The 18022-nt window shown below is 40.3% G+C and overlaps 1 protein-coding gene across 4 annotated transcripts in view; it reads right to left on the bottom strand.

The window, feature by feature from the left end:
• The window catches only part of Jupiter (microtubule-associated protein Jupiter), a 192043-nt gene that overhangs the window by 43087 nt on the left and 130934 nt on the right, over positions 1-18022 (bottom strand). The gene's annotated exons all lie outside the window — the stretch shown is intronic.

Here is an 18022-nt window from a genome sequence, read left to right on the forward strand (position 1 = left end):
CCTCACCCTCCGAGATTGCAGTCGCCCTCACCCTCCACGACCCTCCATCCGCCCTCACCCTCCACCACCCTCCAGTCTCACGTCATTACTAGTGGGTTGATTTTTGCATATTTGCATTTTTACCTTGCGGAAAATGCATATGCTTTCAACGGTTTCATTCATATATATATATATATATATATATATATATATATATATATATATATATATATATATATATATATGGGATACTCTGGCAACGTTTTAGAGTTGTATTACAGGTGTTAGTGTATATGAGCTTAATGTGCTTATTATTGCATATACGTATTGGCAGTAATTTCCATGCAATCATTCATTTCAACTTTGCCTCTTTTTGTGTGAATGTGAGTGTGTGTGTGTGTGTGTGTGTGTCTAATCTGTGCTATATGGCCTGTGGGCTCTAGTTGGATGGGTCAAGAACATCCAGTTATTGGAAACTACTGTTTATGCTAAGATCAAGAAAATCTCCTCCCACATCACATCAACCAGGGACATCTAAAAGAATGAGTCACACACATTTCTAGGTGCCAGAAACAGTAGCAGGGATGCATTATTTGTTCATTATTTGGTGATACGTTATCTTTGTAAATCTGTGCGTGTGTCCGTGCCTGAGTGATACCTGTTTGGGGGAAGGTTAAAAGGGGAATTTCTCTTTCAGCTTGCAAATGTTCATTCTTTGGGGATGACCCCTTCCTCCCACACACACATACATACGTAAATATACATGCCAAGGTGGGGGCTGTCGCCACCCGTTTGAAAACCTGAACAAATTGAATAAATATTTACACTTTATGGAAATGTGAATAGTTCATTAAATAAGTAGATATGCAGCAGACCCGGAATACAACGGAACTCTGTTCCGGCAAATCAGTTTGGTGGCGGAATTTAATTCCTTCTATGGTATGGCCGTAGACATGTGTTGGGTTCAACAAATTTTGTTGGGAGGGATCAGACCATTGATCAAATTTCAATAATATAAATAATAACAATAATAAGAAATATTATTATACAATGTTAATCAAAATACCATAAAACTTATATAATTTAATTCCATTATTATTATTATTATTGCTGGTATTATATCCGTAAGGAGACTTTCGTTCTCGATCCACCAGATGAACAGCATAGCTGTTTTACATTGTATATTTTACATTTAATACAGTTAGAGTACACGACATGTGTAGTTATTCTTTTTTGTTAATATCTTTTATATTCGTTGTTCAATAAAAGCGAGACAGCTGGACATTTTATTTAAAAAAATGGAATTTTCAAAAATGTGGAACCATTTATTATTTCGATTAAATGGTAGATTATGATATATATACATATATATATAATGGTTTCTTTAATGTGCACTATTTCTTTCGATCTAATGAAACTTTTATTTTTGTTATTCTGTTCGAATACTAACTGAACTTTATTTCTCTTATTAATAATAAAACTGTTTTGTTATTTCTCTTATTAATAGTAAAAATGTTTTGTATCTTGAAATAAACTATGCAAATTCCAGGGGGTCCATGGATCGGTTCGGTTCGATCCTCTCCTCCCGATGCTCATAATTGTTCTTATACTTACCAAACAGTCGACAGACGACAGTCGCTATGCACTAAGTACGTGTTTTATAGGACTGCATGTATACACTACATAGGCCGCTGGGTGGAGGGTGGTGAACGTAACGCGCTACGTTCCTGTCAAGGAGGATTAAAACCTTATCAAATGGGGGAACTTAAAGGTCGGAAAGGCAATTTTGGGACACCCCAAACCCATTTTTCAGTCAGAACCAGAAAAATACACTGGAAAGACAACAGCAGAAGTGAAAATGGAGCAATGGAGGTGGGCTGTGATTCGGAGAAAAAAACTGTTTGCACAAGTTTCGGGAATTGCAAATGTTTGTGAATTCTAGCTCGATCATTTGATTGGTTTGGCCTACTTTACTTCGCTTTCTGTTACTTTTAGCTGATTGCAAATATGAGGATGAAAGATGATATGATGAAATTGATAAAGGTACATCGATCGTCTCAGCATTGTCTACCCTTGTATTTTGAAAACTTCGAATAAATTTTTGAATATGAGATACTGATTTTGGTTCCTGGACGTCCATTAATACAACATGTCGGAAGTTTCGGGGGATGGGGGGTGAACCTTTTGATATCCAAAGTCCCTCTCTAAATACGGCCATGTGCTGTGACACTGGACAAAGATTTTATGTACATAATACGCCATACGAAAGTCCATCCTTTGTCACATTAATTCTTATAAACAATAGATGAAGAGGAAAAGTGAAAGTTCTTGTACTAAATTTGTCCCCGGAAATTTAGGAAAAATAAATTCGATTTAAGATGAAAATGAAATCGTACCGGCATCATTTTATAAATGGCAGTTAAATAAAAACTCCATTACGTTGGGGATGGGAGCTCAAACACGCATCCAATAGATAACATTAATCACTCACATACAGCTCCTACTTTATGCGGCAGCGGTAACAAATCATATAAATTACTTGAATGTCTTATGACTCGAATACTTTTATTCTCGTTCTTTGTCTTTCAGATGTGCGTAATTTAAGACCGTTATTGCTTTTATTTTCTGTTACCTACGGAAATCTTTCTAGCACACATGTAGACACTCCAGGAAAGGAAATATGTATGTCCCTCCAAGAACTTCAAGTGGCAGTGGCATGAAATTATACGATTTGGTCTTAATTGATTTCATATTTTAATTTTCGCTCTCAACGCCATCATCAACCGAGTATTTACTTTCTGAACACATAGTACGTGTATGAGTTCTGCATACCATATTTTGAGAAACCATGCTCTAGTGGTAGGTTTTACCCCCATTGACCAAGAAAATACACTTGGAAGTTTTGGTATTTAGTTCCTTCCTTTAATTATACATCTCTCCAGATTTACAGTTCCTATACGGATATAAACATGAGCCTTATTGGAGATGAAAGAGAGTTACAATCCTTTCCCTGTACTCATTGGGTAGAACGAGGCACTAAAAAGTTTACATATTTGCCCTATGATAATATAAGTCATGTCATCCCATGTCAGTTCAACCAAAAAAAAGAGGTCTTGGAACCTATGCTCTCAGATTTTGATGAAACTTGGCACATTTAATCCTTTCATGCTGGCGAGAAACTACATGTTTTTTCTCTAACTTGTCTGGTTTCATTTCTATAGTTTCTCAAACTTTCAGTGATTCATCCTTTCTTCTATTACCAAAGCCTCCAAGTGAGCTGCACTGTCTTGGAAAAATAATTCTATCTCCCTTACAAATATTCAATCTTTTTGAAATTTCACAACAATGATAACTAAGTAATAAGGATTCCAGAAAAAAATATTTCAACATATCACACTTATATTTTAGTAGACAATTAAATTAATAAAATAGTATTATTATCTAATTTTTTGGGACCGAAAACTTCGTTTACTAAAATTTCAATTATTATCGAGAGGGAAAGGCGCAACACTAACACAAGTATTTTTGTAATGAACTTATAAGATCTAACTTACCCAGAGATTATGTTTGTAGTCATATATTTGGTTAAATTGCAGCATATTTTAATGTTGCTTATTACGTGAATTATGCATATTGTTAATGTAATTCGTTCAATTGCACCGATTTTTAACCCATGCTAGTTGATAGATGAGGGGGAAGAACTAGCTCCCCACCCACAACCCCCACCCCCATACACACGGAGATATAGAAAGTGGGTTAACAACATTGTAAGGGCACCCTTACATACAATTTCAGTAGCAGCATTTTAAAAATGATGTTTCAGATAGTCAATATGTTTCGAGCACATTACAAATATTTTCATTTTGTGGCATTCTTCAACCCAATTTCTCCTCTATTGAATGGCTTTGTTGGTTCCAGTGGCGGCGATTGGGTTCCAAAACTAGGGATGGCAAGGTGCCAATACTGAGGGAGCAAGGACAGTTTACTATCTCTTGGTAGAGAAAGTTTAGCATATTGCGGGGGCAAAAGTGTCAAAAATGGGGGGTTAACTGCCCCCCTCGCCCCCTAATCGCCGACACTGTCTGGTTCTGTGCAGTGAAAGTACTATGAGGTAGGTTTTATTTTAACTTACACGGTCCATACTTTGGGATCCAATATCTCCTGTTATTTGTGATTTCTGCACTCGGAAACACATTTTATACGTATTACATCATAGTCTAAATCTATTGAGTGCCTTCCCGATGGCGCAGTGGTAGTGTCATCGCCTTGTAATCAAGGGGTCTCGAGTTCTAAACCCTGTGGAGGCACATATAGTGGTTCGGATCCCACTTTAAACTGTACGTCCAGTTCCGATTAGCTACTGCGCATGAAGTGGACTTAAAAACCAAATAAATAAATCAAATCAATCAATCTAAATCTATTGATTAAAAATTTGACATAATTCATTCTCGAGGGGTATTGTCGGTTAAGGGTCCTGGACATAACCACTCCTAAACCACCCACTCTAATATAAGTAATTTTAAGAGTACGCTTTCAGTCAAATAATCAATAATCATGGGCATACGCAGATTTTATTTTTTCGTGGAAGGGTTGTAAACGAGGAATATTCCCCCATAATAGTGCCGCACCCTGAAAGAAACACTCCGTCGATATGAAGCATTGATTAGAAGCAACTAGTTACAGGTAATAGTTACTTTACGACACTTAAATTGCAAACTTGAATATTTGTGGCGTGGGACAAGAGCTACATTTGGCAACTTTTAAAGATTTTCGTGGAATCACCCAAGCCAAATTTTCAAGGCTGACAAAGCACAGACGCCAACTATCTCCTCGTTTCCTTGTTAAAAGAGCAGGGGTGGGGGAGAGCGCATTTAATCCTTCCCAGGACCAGAATTTGTGGCCAGGTCTCTTGTCTTGACAAAGATTTCCAGATATAAACGTTCCTCGTATTGAGAATGGAATCTGCTTCAGAAAGTCGCCTAAGGGGTAACAAACAGGTCCACTCGGTTCATAGCTGCAGAACAACGAGCCCCTTTATTTGATCTGTGATAGTGATAGAGAATGCAATTACTTCGTTGCTGATTTTCTGCAGTGGTAAATGGCTAATGCTCGCAAACCAAAATCCGCGAATGAACACAGCAACACCTACAGGCATGTTGTGAACATGGATCTTAAATAGTTCTTTATTATTTCGTTTTCCTTTTTGAAGTTATATTGTTCGTCTACACGCAGTGTATGCTTGCTTATAGACTGAAGGGGCCTGTGTCGCTTGTCGCTTCGATAGCGAAGAGACAGGCAACAAGCGACACGGAAGTTGCAAGCCGAAACGACAAACAAGAGAAACTGGGGCAAGACGGTATTCAGTCCAAGCATCACACGTCAATGCGAAAGGTTTCATGTATTATTAAGGGTTCGTTTCCAGTGACACGCATTGCTTGTCGTCTGTGAAGGGACAAACGATAAGAAAGAATTCATCGCCTATTCCAATAGACCGAGCGACACGTAAGCGATAAACGACACCTGTAGCTTCTCGTGTCGCCTCAGTTCGAAAGATTTCTGAAGATTGCTTTCCAAAAGATACATGTTACATGTCGCTTCGGTCTGAAAGTTCAATAAATGAGTGTTTTTTTTTTCATTATTGCTATTGAATTCTTATAAGAACTTCTATGCACTGTGAAAATGGATTGTTTTCTTTAAATTCTAATCTTGCCGCTGTGAAGAAAAAAAAATTAAATGTGTGTAGTGCGAACACAAAACCTATCCAGAACTGCAATACATAGTACAATACAGAAAAGAAAGGATTTCCTAAAAGCTTCATAAAATATTTCTCGTGCATTAGAAACGAGAACTTTTAAAACAATAAGCAAATAATATTTTTTTAAAGAAGAAAAGCCCTCAATTTCCTTTATACAGTTTACAATATTTTCTTGAACTGCCCATTCCCTATCACAATTATTTTCACAAAAACTGAATCTGTATTGTATGAATTGCATTTGTATTTGGAGTTTTAACACAACATACAATTAATAACCTTGAATAAATTGAAAAATGGGAAATAACGATGGGTTACTTCCAATTATTAAAGAGTATTAAAAAAAAGTTTAGATATTTGTTCATTACTCTTTGTACGTTATCCTTTTTTAGACGTAATAAACGCTGGTCTGGGTTTCCAAGGAAACTACGTTTTTCCAAGTAAATAAATGTTTGCAATTGTTTAATGTTTTTTGTTTGTAATTCTTCTTTCACGAGCCGTCTTGTATTGTCTCGTGTCTCATCGCAACAGTGAGACGTGACAGGCATTCAGTTTCATTTCGAATTTCAAAAAGCTTGTCCCGTATCGTGTCTCATTTCGTTGTTGTTGTTGTTGAGTTGGTGTTTTAAGTCCACTTTATGCACAGTATGGCTAATCGGGACTGGACCTACAGTTTAAAGTGGGATCCGAACCACTTGTTCCTCCACCGGGCATCGAACCCGGGACCCCTAGATTACAGGGCAACGACGCTACCACTGCGCGTGTCTCATTTCGTGAGCAACACTTTAGATCATGTATATATTTTATTTATCGGAATTGCAAAGTTAATCCGTTAGTGGCAGCCATGGCCTTGTGAAGCTCAGTTTTATAAATTCAGGATAAAATTATTCTTTTCCGAGGATTAGTTGTGTCGAAATGTTCAAAAATGTTGTTAAATTTGTTTATCTCGTCCTCTATACGCTGTGAAAGTTTGTGCATCGACATACTGCGTATGTTTCTTATGCTACAGACTTGAGACGAGACCGAAATTTGCCCCTCGAGATCGAGATTGGTGCTTACAACTAGAGCCGAGACCGAGACTATGCTAAGTCTTGTCTTATCTCGATACCAGCTTATAAGATTCCTAATTCCAATAAAAAAATTTACAATGAGTTTGTAGTATATTGAAGAAAATTATTATGACATGTTATTTATTATTGTTATGGGGAATTCGAAAAGAGGTTTTCTTATTTGAAACTCAATCCCCCCTTTCCACTAGAAATAATTGATAATTTGTCCCCTCCCTACAGGAATACTTTCCGCCTCTAATGAATAATATAAATATATGAAGACTTATACAATTAAGACTTATTAAAACTTTCGAACCAGCCAGAAGCATAAATAAAATGCATGTAAGTCTTCACATATTAGTTTATTCCAATTAATGATTTTTAAAACAAGTAACTCGGTTACTTTTTAACTGTAACTGTTTTAAAAAAGTCACTTTCCGAACCCAGCATATGTCCCTGCGATATCCATTTAAAAATAAACGCAAACGACTGTGTCAAATAAAATTATATATGTGAAATATATATTTTTAGGTTGACCTTCAATTTCCAAGGAAGGGGCACGACTTCCTGTGCCCCGCCTTCTGGGAATTATTTAAAATTTTATACTCTAAAAAATTGCTTCAATGATATTTTGAAGCTAAAATCTTAGATTTTAAGTTAATTTGAATAATATATACTCCGGTAGCCATTTTTAAAAAAAATTCAGAAATAAGTTGTCAAAATTTCAGAAGGAATGAAAAAGTTATCAATTTTATTTCTGGGTAAGTTAGATCATATAAGTTCATTATAAAAATACTTGTGTTGATGTTGCACCTTTCCCTCTCAATGATAATTGAAATTTTAGTAAACCATGTTTTCGGTCCAAAGAAAAATAGAAAATACTATTTTATTAATTCATTAGTGTACTAAAATATAAATGTGAACTGTTGAAATATATTTTTCTGGAATCCTTATTTGTTTGGTTAACATTGTCGTAAAGTTTAAAAAAGATTGAATAATTTTTAAGAGGGATAGGATTATTTCTCCAAGACAGCACAGTTCATACTTGGAGGCTATGTGAACGGAAGAAAGGATGAATCACTGAAAGTTAGAGGGTTATAAATATGAAACCAGGCAAGTAAGACACAAAAGAAAAGGTCCTTTCTCACCACCATGAAAGGATTAAATTTGTCAAATTTCATCAAACTTTGAGATCATGGGTAGCATGGTCTGGTTGAATTGACATGGAATGACCCATAAACCTTTCAAATCCAGAAGGGACACACATTCCTAAGCACTAAATCACATTTAAAACACGGATTTTAAAAGATGAAACAAATTTGGAAAAAATAATAATAAAACGAAGGCATGTGTTTTTTCAACATTGATTACACTGGGGAACAAAAAAAGATTTTATTTTGTGGCATAAAGTTTAATAAGAGTTTCAGCACCCAAAACAGCTGTGATTGCCAATTGTATGATTGGTTCAGTTGAATTGACACCAGTTATAAAAATAAACACACCATGAAAAATGTAGAAGGTAAAATTACTCTACGCTTTTCTCGGTAATATCAAAATTTGATAATGGGCTGAAATTCCCATTAAGAAACTTATTTATTTATTTGTAAATTGTTGCTAGGCAACTTATGAAGCATTGCTAGGCAATATATCGGACACTCAACAAAGCTTAAGGAAGAATACCAAAACATAAAAATGGTTTTAGAAAAAAATTGAATATGCTGAACATAAGTGGCTCGTGTGTGTGGATTTGAAGATGGTGAATTTTTTACTAGGACAGCAAAGTGAGTACACAAAATATCCCTGTTTCCTATGTTTGTGGGATAGTCGTGCTAGAGAAAAGCATTGGACGATAAAAGTTTGGCCCCCAAGGGAAAATATTAGTGGGAAAAGCTAATATCATTCATGAACCGCTGATAGATAGGGACAATATCATCCTTCCGCCACTGCATATTAAACTTGGGTTGATAAGACAGTTTGTAAAGGCTTTAGAGACAAGTGTTGATTGTTTCAAATATATATGCCACACTTTTCCAGGACTAAGTATTGAAAAATTGAAGGCAGGAATCTTTGACGGACCACCACAAATTAGTACACTTATAAATTATGCCAATTTTACAACTTACATGTCTTACATCGAATCTGAGGCCTGGCTGAGCTTTGTGTCCGTCGTCAAAAACTTTTTGGGGAATCGCAGACCAGAAAACTACCGCGATATATATTTGGAAATATGTTGAAAAATTTTGAGAAATTGGGAGCTAATATGAGTGTGAAGATACATTTTCTACATAGCCACATTGACAGATTCCCTGAGAACCTTGGTGATTTTAGTGAAGAACGGGGAGAAAGGTTCCATCAGGATATAAGGATAATGGAAGAAAGGTACCAGGGATGATGGCCACATGATGGCCGACTATTGTTGGAGCTTACAGAGGGATTGTCCTAAAAAGCAATACAGCAGGAAATCGTATAGAAAACGTTTCACATAGTTTGTTACTTCATTGTGTACATATTTTCTTAATTATTATGATCATAGGCCTATATAAATTTATTTTTATAATAATGATTGTAATCACAAAAAGAAATATTAAATTGTTGTTGGAAGTTCATTTATATGTATGTCTTATGTTTCCGCCATTTTGGTTTAGTTGCATTTATTTCATAAATTAGAGCCAATTCAGGAAATATATTATCATATCATTATTCAGCAGCATGAAATTGCTCTAAATTAGCTCTCAAACACTGTGCCGCAATTTCACTGTTCTCCAGTGTTACTTTTGTTTCAAAAATCATGGCTAGAAGTTAGTTGGTACCTGTGTGTGGTTTTACTTTACATATGGATTCAAATATCTCCGAATATTACTACCCTTATAAGGTATTTATACATTAAGGGCTTTAAACGTATTGGATTGTTTTTCTGTGTCTAAGTAAAGCTCTTCTAGTCAAGTGAAAATATCAAAATATCTGCCGTTAAATAAAGTACCAGCAGTCTTCCCTTCCCGCGGACGCTTTCTATGAATCATCCAGCGCATTCTTCATGGTTCCATAGGCACGCACACTGACTACCAGCAGGGTGGAATGTGCAGGTGCAGGTAATTCTTAGAATTAGGCGTCAATTTCATTAATGCCTTAATGCCTCAGAAATAGACATTTGACGCTTATAGAAATTTGTACGAGATCATCAGGAATAAATCGTAATATCTCTTTTTGAGCTTCAATTCCATTCGATGTCAGGTCAAATAGTATTTGATGTAAATTACAACGGGAACAAAATATTATCGAAAAATTGATACATTATATTGGGTGAAGTAAAGTAAAAAAAAGTAAAGTGCTCCCCTGTGCTTAGCACCACACCATGAAGGCGTATAGGGGATGCGGGGGTTAAGCTCCACACTTCCTTGATCCGGTCGTGAGTGGGGGTAATGTGATCAGCATCACGCCCCTGACCGCCTTTACCCCCCAGGGTTTCCCCCAGGTACCCATGTTATTCGATGCTGGGTGGGCGCCGGGGCCCCTTACAACGTTAGAAAAGTTCCCGGATTTGAACCGGCCTTGGATCGAACCCGGGACCTTTGGCATGGTAGTCAGACGCGTTACCGAATGAGTCGCTTATTTGGTGAAGGAAATTTATAATTATTCTTGAAACAAAAATAAATTAAATTTAATCCTATCTCCTCGTGTCTCGATCTGGCCCCGCCATAACCCTCATCCTCCATCGCCCTCCACTACCCTCCACTTGCCCTAACCCTCCAACACCCTCCACTTTCCCTCACTCCGCACGCCCTCACCCTCTGAGACTGCAGTCGCCCTCCACCGCCCTCACCCTCCGAGATCGCAGTCGCCCTCGCCCTCCACCGCCCTCACCCTCCGAGATCGCTCTCGCCCTCACCCTCCGAGATCGCTCTCGACCTCGCCCTCCAACGCCCTCACCCTCTGAGATCGCTCTCGCCCTCCACGGCCCTCACCCTCCGAGATCGCAGTCGCCCTCGCCCTCCACCGCCCTCACCCTCCGAGATCACAGTCGCCCTCACCCTCCACCGCCCTCACCCTCCGAGATCGCTCTCGCCCTCCACCCTCCACCGCCCTCACCCTCCGAGATCGCTCTTGCCCTCGCCCTCCAACGCCCTCACCCTCCGAGATCGCAGTCGCCCTCGCCCTCCACCGCCCTCACCATCCATGATCACAGTCGCCCTCGCCCTCCACTGCCCTCACCCTCCGAGATCGCAGTCGCCCTCGCCCTCCACCGCCCTCACCCTCCGAGATCACAGTCGCCCTCGCCCTCCACCGCCCTCACCCTCCGAGATCGCAGTCGCCCTCGCCCTCCACCGCCCTCACCCTCCGAGATCGCTTTCGCCCTCGCCCTCCACCGCCCTCACCCTCCGAGATCGGAGTTGCCCTCACCCTCCACCGCCCTCACCCTCCGAGATCGGAGTTGCCCTCACCCTCCACCGCCCTCACCCTCACAAGTCTTCCGGAGGGTGAGGGTGAGGGTGAGGTCTGCCCTCACGAGGGTCGCCCTCCGGAGGGTGAACACCTCTGCCCAAAACAAGGAAAGGACACCAATCAAGGGTAGTTTAAGTGGAAGGGGAACGAACAGAAGCTGCAATAACCCAATTCACCAACCTAATGAATAACAAAATGGGGCCAACGAAACGAGAAAATTATAAAGGAAAGCAGTCTATCTCTGTGTTCACACACACACATACTCATCTTTGAAAGAGGCTTGTATGAAAACCTATGGTATTTTTGCGATTTCAGAGTGACTACTTATCACCCGAATATGTGTACGAGTGTGTGTGTGTAACTTGAAAGTTCTGCTCGAGACTATGACGCACCACACAGATATTTTACCATTTGCCACTGACCCATGTCGCTCATTCTTATCACAAGAATCTACCACTGTTCAAAAAGCATCTTGGAAACATGTCATTGCACTCAGCAGCCGTCTGTAACGTACTTCATTAGCAAGCGAAGAAAGACTTGTCACCATTTTCATATAAGGGCGATCACGTTGCGCTTTCCTTTCGAACCCGGAACACGCGACACGTCATGTCTGCCGCACCACCTTATCGTTAATCTCGATGAACGAGCAAGGCACACCTGATTGTTCAAAAAAACAAGGAACAGCAATGCAACGGTACAGACAAATAATTTGCGAGTCGCTAACTGTCAGAGCATGTGGCTTTGTTTGCTGTCCGGCTGAATCACTGAGCATCGTTCTTCGACCTCTCGCATCCGACCAATCAGAGCCTCGAGAGTCCACGCCAGACATGTGCCGACGTTTCCCTTTCCTGGGACAATCAATATCCCGAGAAGCGTCAGGTATTTATTTGTTCTTGCAGCATGCACGTACGAGGAGCCGCGGGGAAGGGTGTGCGTGTTCCACAGACGAACCGCTATCCCTTCCGCTACACGCGGTGCCTCCGAGCGCATCTGACGAATAGCTGGATCTCGACGTGGTCAATTGAAACGCTGCGTCACTTAACAGTTCCCCAAAGACCTTGTTACAATGCTAAGAAATGATCCAAGCACCTGCAGTTTATTCAATGGCCCGCGAACTTCAATGTGCATTTTTGAAAACTGACTGGGGTCACTGTTCTCTTTCTTCACCGGCTAAGTCAAGTCTGTCTCCCACTGGGCTGCGGCAATGCAATTTTTATACCCAACGGGAGACTAAGCGAATATAATGCAAAATAATTTGGAGCAACGTTTACGACACCATGCAAGTGCAGTAAGTACTTATTTTGAAGATGTTCCAATTCGTAATTAATCCTATTTTATGCGTTAGGTTAATTGCGACGGCGTGGATCAATTATGAATTCGTAAATTCGATTAAATGCATTCACGGAGGAACACAGTTTCATAGTGAGCTAAGCCAATCACCCACACAGTTGTTCTGGAGAGTCAAGTTATCAAGTCCGCATACATTCTTCACTGTACTAGCCTATCCTTGCACAAGTCAAATTTCTTAATGTACAAACCATTTCAGGAATGCCTGACAAAGAAAATGTACAGATACACATTTCAGTATAAAATTTATTTATGCCGATAAATGGTTGGTACCGAACAGGGCAAACATTTAGCTTCTTACGTAACGGCCATGTAGAGTCTGAAGAAAATTGCCCTTATGGAATTAAAACGACCTAAAAGTTTAATTTTCTTTTCGGGCAGACAAACCCGTAATGGTAAAAAATGAAAAGCAATACACGATATAAGGTTGTTTTCCGTTAATTGTGTAAGCTGCAGGGATTTCAGTATGCTATTAAATACGTCCCGAACATGGACAATTTTCTCCTGAGTACAATATTGGCTCGGAAGGAATTGCAATCTTGCTGTTGCTATTATCAATGAATTAATCCCACCCTACGTAAAATACCATTCATAAAACATGAAGTACGCCTCTTTATCTGTTATAGTGCTTGATAGTTCTGATCCAGTAAGATGAATGAATATTTAGTTGGGCCGTTTTAGGTCTTAGTCAGTGGCGAACACTCCGCTATCCCTGTCTAGGCAGTGGGTGGACAGTGAATATTTTTGTCAACATAATGAGTGTGAAAAAAAAATAAAGTGTCATATTACGTACATACTTGAAACATGAAGGGTAGGGAGGATGTTTTGTACCTCTCGCCACCCCTCTTTCGAAGGAAGTGTCCGTCTGGTTCCTGAGGTATCGATAGTGGTAACGAACAGACGGAATCAAACCGCAAATGCACCACTCCACAGGAATCGAGTCTTGTTAAGAGATCCAATTCCAAGAGGTGATCTGATCTACTCCGAAGACAGATTACGATAAGATTTATGTTCCATGGTGCTTCTCCGACTTCTAGAGATGCTATGCTCCGATTCTACCCGCAGCGCACATGCCACTGAAGTTTGCAATGAAATGATTGGAGGAATTACTCTTCTTTGAAATAACTTCAAGTATTTCCTCAGTTCTGTTTGGACTTCGCTGACGAAAGATTCGAGAAGCTAAGCCCACGCTGGTGGTAATGCAACTGTAAGGTCTCCTTATACTCAACGGTCGTTTCAAGTGATTGAAACTTCCTGATAATGCATACCACTGCACGGTGGAATTCAAGCAACCAAAGTGGTTGTGTCCGGCTGTTAATGAAGTACAAATATGTAACGACTTCCCCTGCTTCTTCAAATGGATTTGCTCATTGCGAATCAGCACGTATAAGGCATGGGAAGTCCGTTTCAATTCCCAGACAGATATCCAATTTTGAGGAAACCCATGGGGAAGTAGCAAGCAGTCTTGTCATTTTGCCCACGTAGTTTTTTCGGACTACGCATGCGCAAACTCGGGAACACAAGGCCGTCTACCCCTACTCTCACCAACGGGCGACAATGAAGGTGCCGTTGATACCTGTAATAGCAGCAGAGCTTCCTCGCAGGGAAAATCATGTGGACGTCGTTACTTGTAATATCTCCATTACCCATAGGTCTCGTTGGAGGCAGAAGACGCCTTATTGGTAAACAGCTGAGATCATCACTTTTATCCACAGTTAGATAGTTTTTTATGACGTTCTTCGTTGTTATGCAGTAGCAACAAGAAATGTTTTTATCCTTCAATCACCTCGCGTAGTTTAGTGGCATGTTGGAGACAGTTTAACTAAAGCTTGGTTCGATGACCTGCTGGGATCCCAACTCATTTACCTCGACTATTCTCTACTGCCACTAGGAGCTTTACACTATATCAGCACAATCTCTTGAGCCATTTATTTGCACAAGGGGCTCCATGAATAAAAACCTTATTGTTATTTCGTCACAGCATTTGTGACGTCATCTGAAACCGACTCATCGAAGCTGCCCTTTGTGTAACTCTCACGGAAGACTACCCACCGGTAAATTGAACGTATCGAGCACGTCTTGGTGCTGCTGCCACCAGTGGTGGAGTTCCGTACTGCATGAAACATCACCATGATTAAGATAAAAACCCAATTGTCTTGATCTCACCAACCTGGTTCCTAAGTGCCTGGGCTTGGTGTCTACAATTCCCGGGAATGAGAGTCGTCGTTCGCATGCCTTGCCCGAATAAAGAGGACAAGTATCTCAGAACAATGAGAAGGAAGTTAGGACACCAGACATGTGAGCCGAATGTCGTACGCATGGAATTACCCTGCTGATATGCCACGATCATGATGCGAAGGCAGAAATAAAAACAGGATTGGAGTAGTACAATATCCTCGACGACAGAAGAAGAATGCCTCTCGCTGTTGTCTCTCATGTTCCACGCAGCCTGTTCGATATCCATAACCAGCCATGGCAACTAACTGTACCGTGAACAGCAGAACGCCTGAAGATTCAGCACCGTTTAAGTAATGAACCGCGTAAATATTTATGCGAACTTCTAAATATTAAAGACCGGAGTTCAAACTGTCCATTGTTTGCTCTTACTTCCTAATCCTTCAGCTCTTACGGTGCAATTCGACGAGCTTCAGATCCTGCAGAAACACAAAAGTGTTGTGAGACCTCTGCGTCACGGTTTCGATCGATGCCACACTCGTCGTCAGAGAACAGAATAAAAGTTTCTTGGCGACATTTAACTGCCTGGCAAAATGCATTGCTTCGCTCAACTGGCAGTTGTTTTCTTGAAACGCTGATTCGGAGTTGACACGCTCGAATGCCCGTTGTAAATGTATACCTGATTTGCGTTGATGTAGTTTAAATGTTAAGGCAAAGTGTGTCACCGGCATCTGGCCAACGGGCTTCGTCGGTTAAATGCACATGTGCAGTACAACGCTGCCACGAATTCACCTCTCTGTAAACTGCTACTGATTTATCACAAGACTCCTCTCTGAAAATGGAGCCTTTTAGTAACAAAAACAGATCTACCCTATAATGTTTTGATTGATTGACCGATTTACCTGATTTTACTTAGCTTTTCTGCACTTTTGGGTAACCGTTAAGATGATGAGCGGTGATATGACACTCCCAAAGAACCCGCATGCCCAGACAGGGATTCGAACCCAGGACCTCTGGTGGCGTCGCAGCGTGCTGTGCTAACCACTCCGCCACGGAGGTCGGACTGTCATATCATGCAATCATCAATTTTTCTCTTCAGTCAATGCTACTGCTGAACTGTATGATAACCAGAAATTAACAATACAAGCAAATAATGGATAAAGACGATTGATTGATTGATTTGCTGAATTTTACTTCGCTTTTTGTGCCACTTTTGGCTAATTTGCGAAGATTGGGATTAGTGATAACATGATGAAATTGATAAATGGACACTTACAAACATCCATGGCCAGGCCGGGATTCGAACCCGGGACACCTGGCGTCGTAGCGCGATGTGCTAACCACTCCGGCACGGGGCCCGGCTGGATAAAGGCGAGAAGAGAAAGAGAGACCAAGCGTCAGCTCTCGTTCTGTCTCGTCTCGACTATAGTGAGACCGCCGTAACTTTCGGTGCGGGACCCGTCTATCTGGCAGTGACCCTCTGTTGCCGCGTTTACATACGAAGGAACTTGCGATCAAATCCCCAATTAAACTTACCGCTGCCCTCCTGTTTGGGCAAGAGGCGGCAACTTTAAAATCCCTCCTCACCAAAGCAGCCAGTAGGGAAAGAAGATTTTGTCAAAATAGCCGTCCTGCGCTGTAAATGGATGCCGGTTCTTATGGCAGCACTACTATAGTGTCACAAGATTTCATTGACAGAAATACAGTAGATATATCCTTAAACCATAATCTGTCATTCTAAAAAGTTTCAACGCTTTCTCTAGATACACCACTGGATGCTACTTTTTGGCAATCCTAAACATTCTGGGATGATATATTTTGCCCGACGCTTCTGCTAATCACCCAGTCTTTATGGGTGTCATCTCCCTCAAAGTTCTGGTCTTCGAAATCAGCACATTAGACACTTTCGGGGCGCTGAGCATTTTAAAAATATTAAATATTTATCTTGATCTGATCATTCTCATGGGATTGCTAAGAAATCCGGATCCCGCATAACCCGATTTTCTGTTTTGTGGGTAAAAGTTTACTGATTTTCAGCTGGATTTTATGAAAGTTATTTTCTATTAACTTCCATTATGTTTCAACTCGGCAATCCTTCCATGTTGTTTGAACGTTTGTATGCTAGGGCCAATTCGAAACGTCACAATACAACACGAAAGATAGTGTATCTTTAGTTCGTAACAGACAGGGGATGGTTATTCTGATGCACTTTGCGACCAGATTATCGCAAGTAAAGCAAACATGTTCAACACGCCACGAGAATAACGGATTCTGACCTTACGAAGATGCGATCCGGCGATAAAGCCAACGAAAGGTCGACACATGAACAACTCATCCGGAGAAGTCCACGCCCACGAGCAAATTTCAACGGAAAAAGCGGATTCCGAACGAAACTGGTTTGAAGGCTGTCAATGCGGAAGTGAATACCAGCCGTCCGAAAAATCAAACCAAAAACGCGGAGCTATTCTTCAAAGTCGGAACATTTCTGATCACACCGTCATTTCAGTTTTTACCCTTTGGGAAAAAAATGATCGTACGGCATTTTGCCACACGTAAAAGGTCATTTCGTGTACTTATCTGCATACCATATCTAATAACTCTGCTCAGTAATAAAGAACAACGGGATGATGCTACCAAATTTCTCAGGTTCTGACCCTACCACTCAAACTGTAATAGGATTATAATATATATTATTATATATATCTATCCTCTCATTCTGTATATCGTATGATCGTCTATTACGGGCAACCCAATTATGTGCATCATTACAATTCACCAAATTATATTTGTCACAGTTTCAAAAATTACAGAGACTCTTCACTATCATCACATGGTAAGAGGCGTAACAAAAAATCGGAGGTTTCCTCAACATTGTAATGACCATCATATAATAAAGGGGTCTTCGTTCGATTCTCGGTGGGACAAATTTCAGTGGATCCAATTCCAGTGAAAAAAAGTTGACCACGACGGCTAATAACTGAAGACCATGGCTGGATCGATAAAGGCCGTTCAAAGGAAAGAAAGCGATATTCAAATGCGGAAGTTAAAGGATACAAAGAGTTAACAGGACAAATGACTGTGCTGGTTGTGGTTAACCAGAATTTAACTTGGTGTTTAGCAAGGTCTGATTCTACTCTGCCCAGGTGCATTCTACTCTACGGGTTCTGTAAATGGTTAGAGTAAATGCACTAATTGGAAGGTGTGCACTAAATGAAACTGAAGGACACAGAATTTTCCGCGATTAATTCCAACATTACAAGTTATTCGATATCCTTGGAAG

This window comes from Lepisma saccharinum, chromosome 3 (genome assembly GCF_977018435.1).
Source record: "Lepisma saccharinum chromosome 3, izLepSacc3.1, whole genome shotgun sequence".
NCBI classification, from domain to species: domain Eukaryota; kingdom Metazoa; phylum Arthropoda; class Insecta; order Zygentoma; family Lepismatidae; genus Lepisma; species Lepisma saccharinum.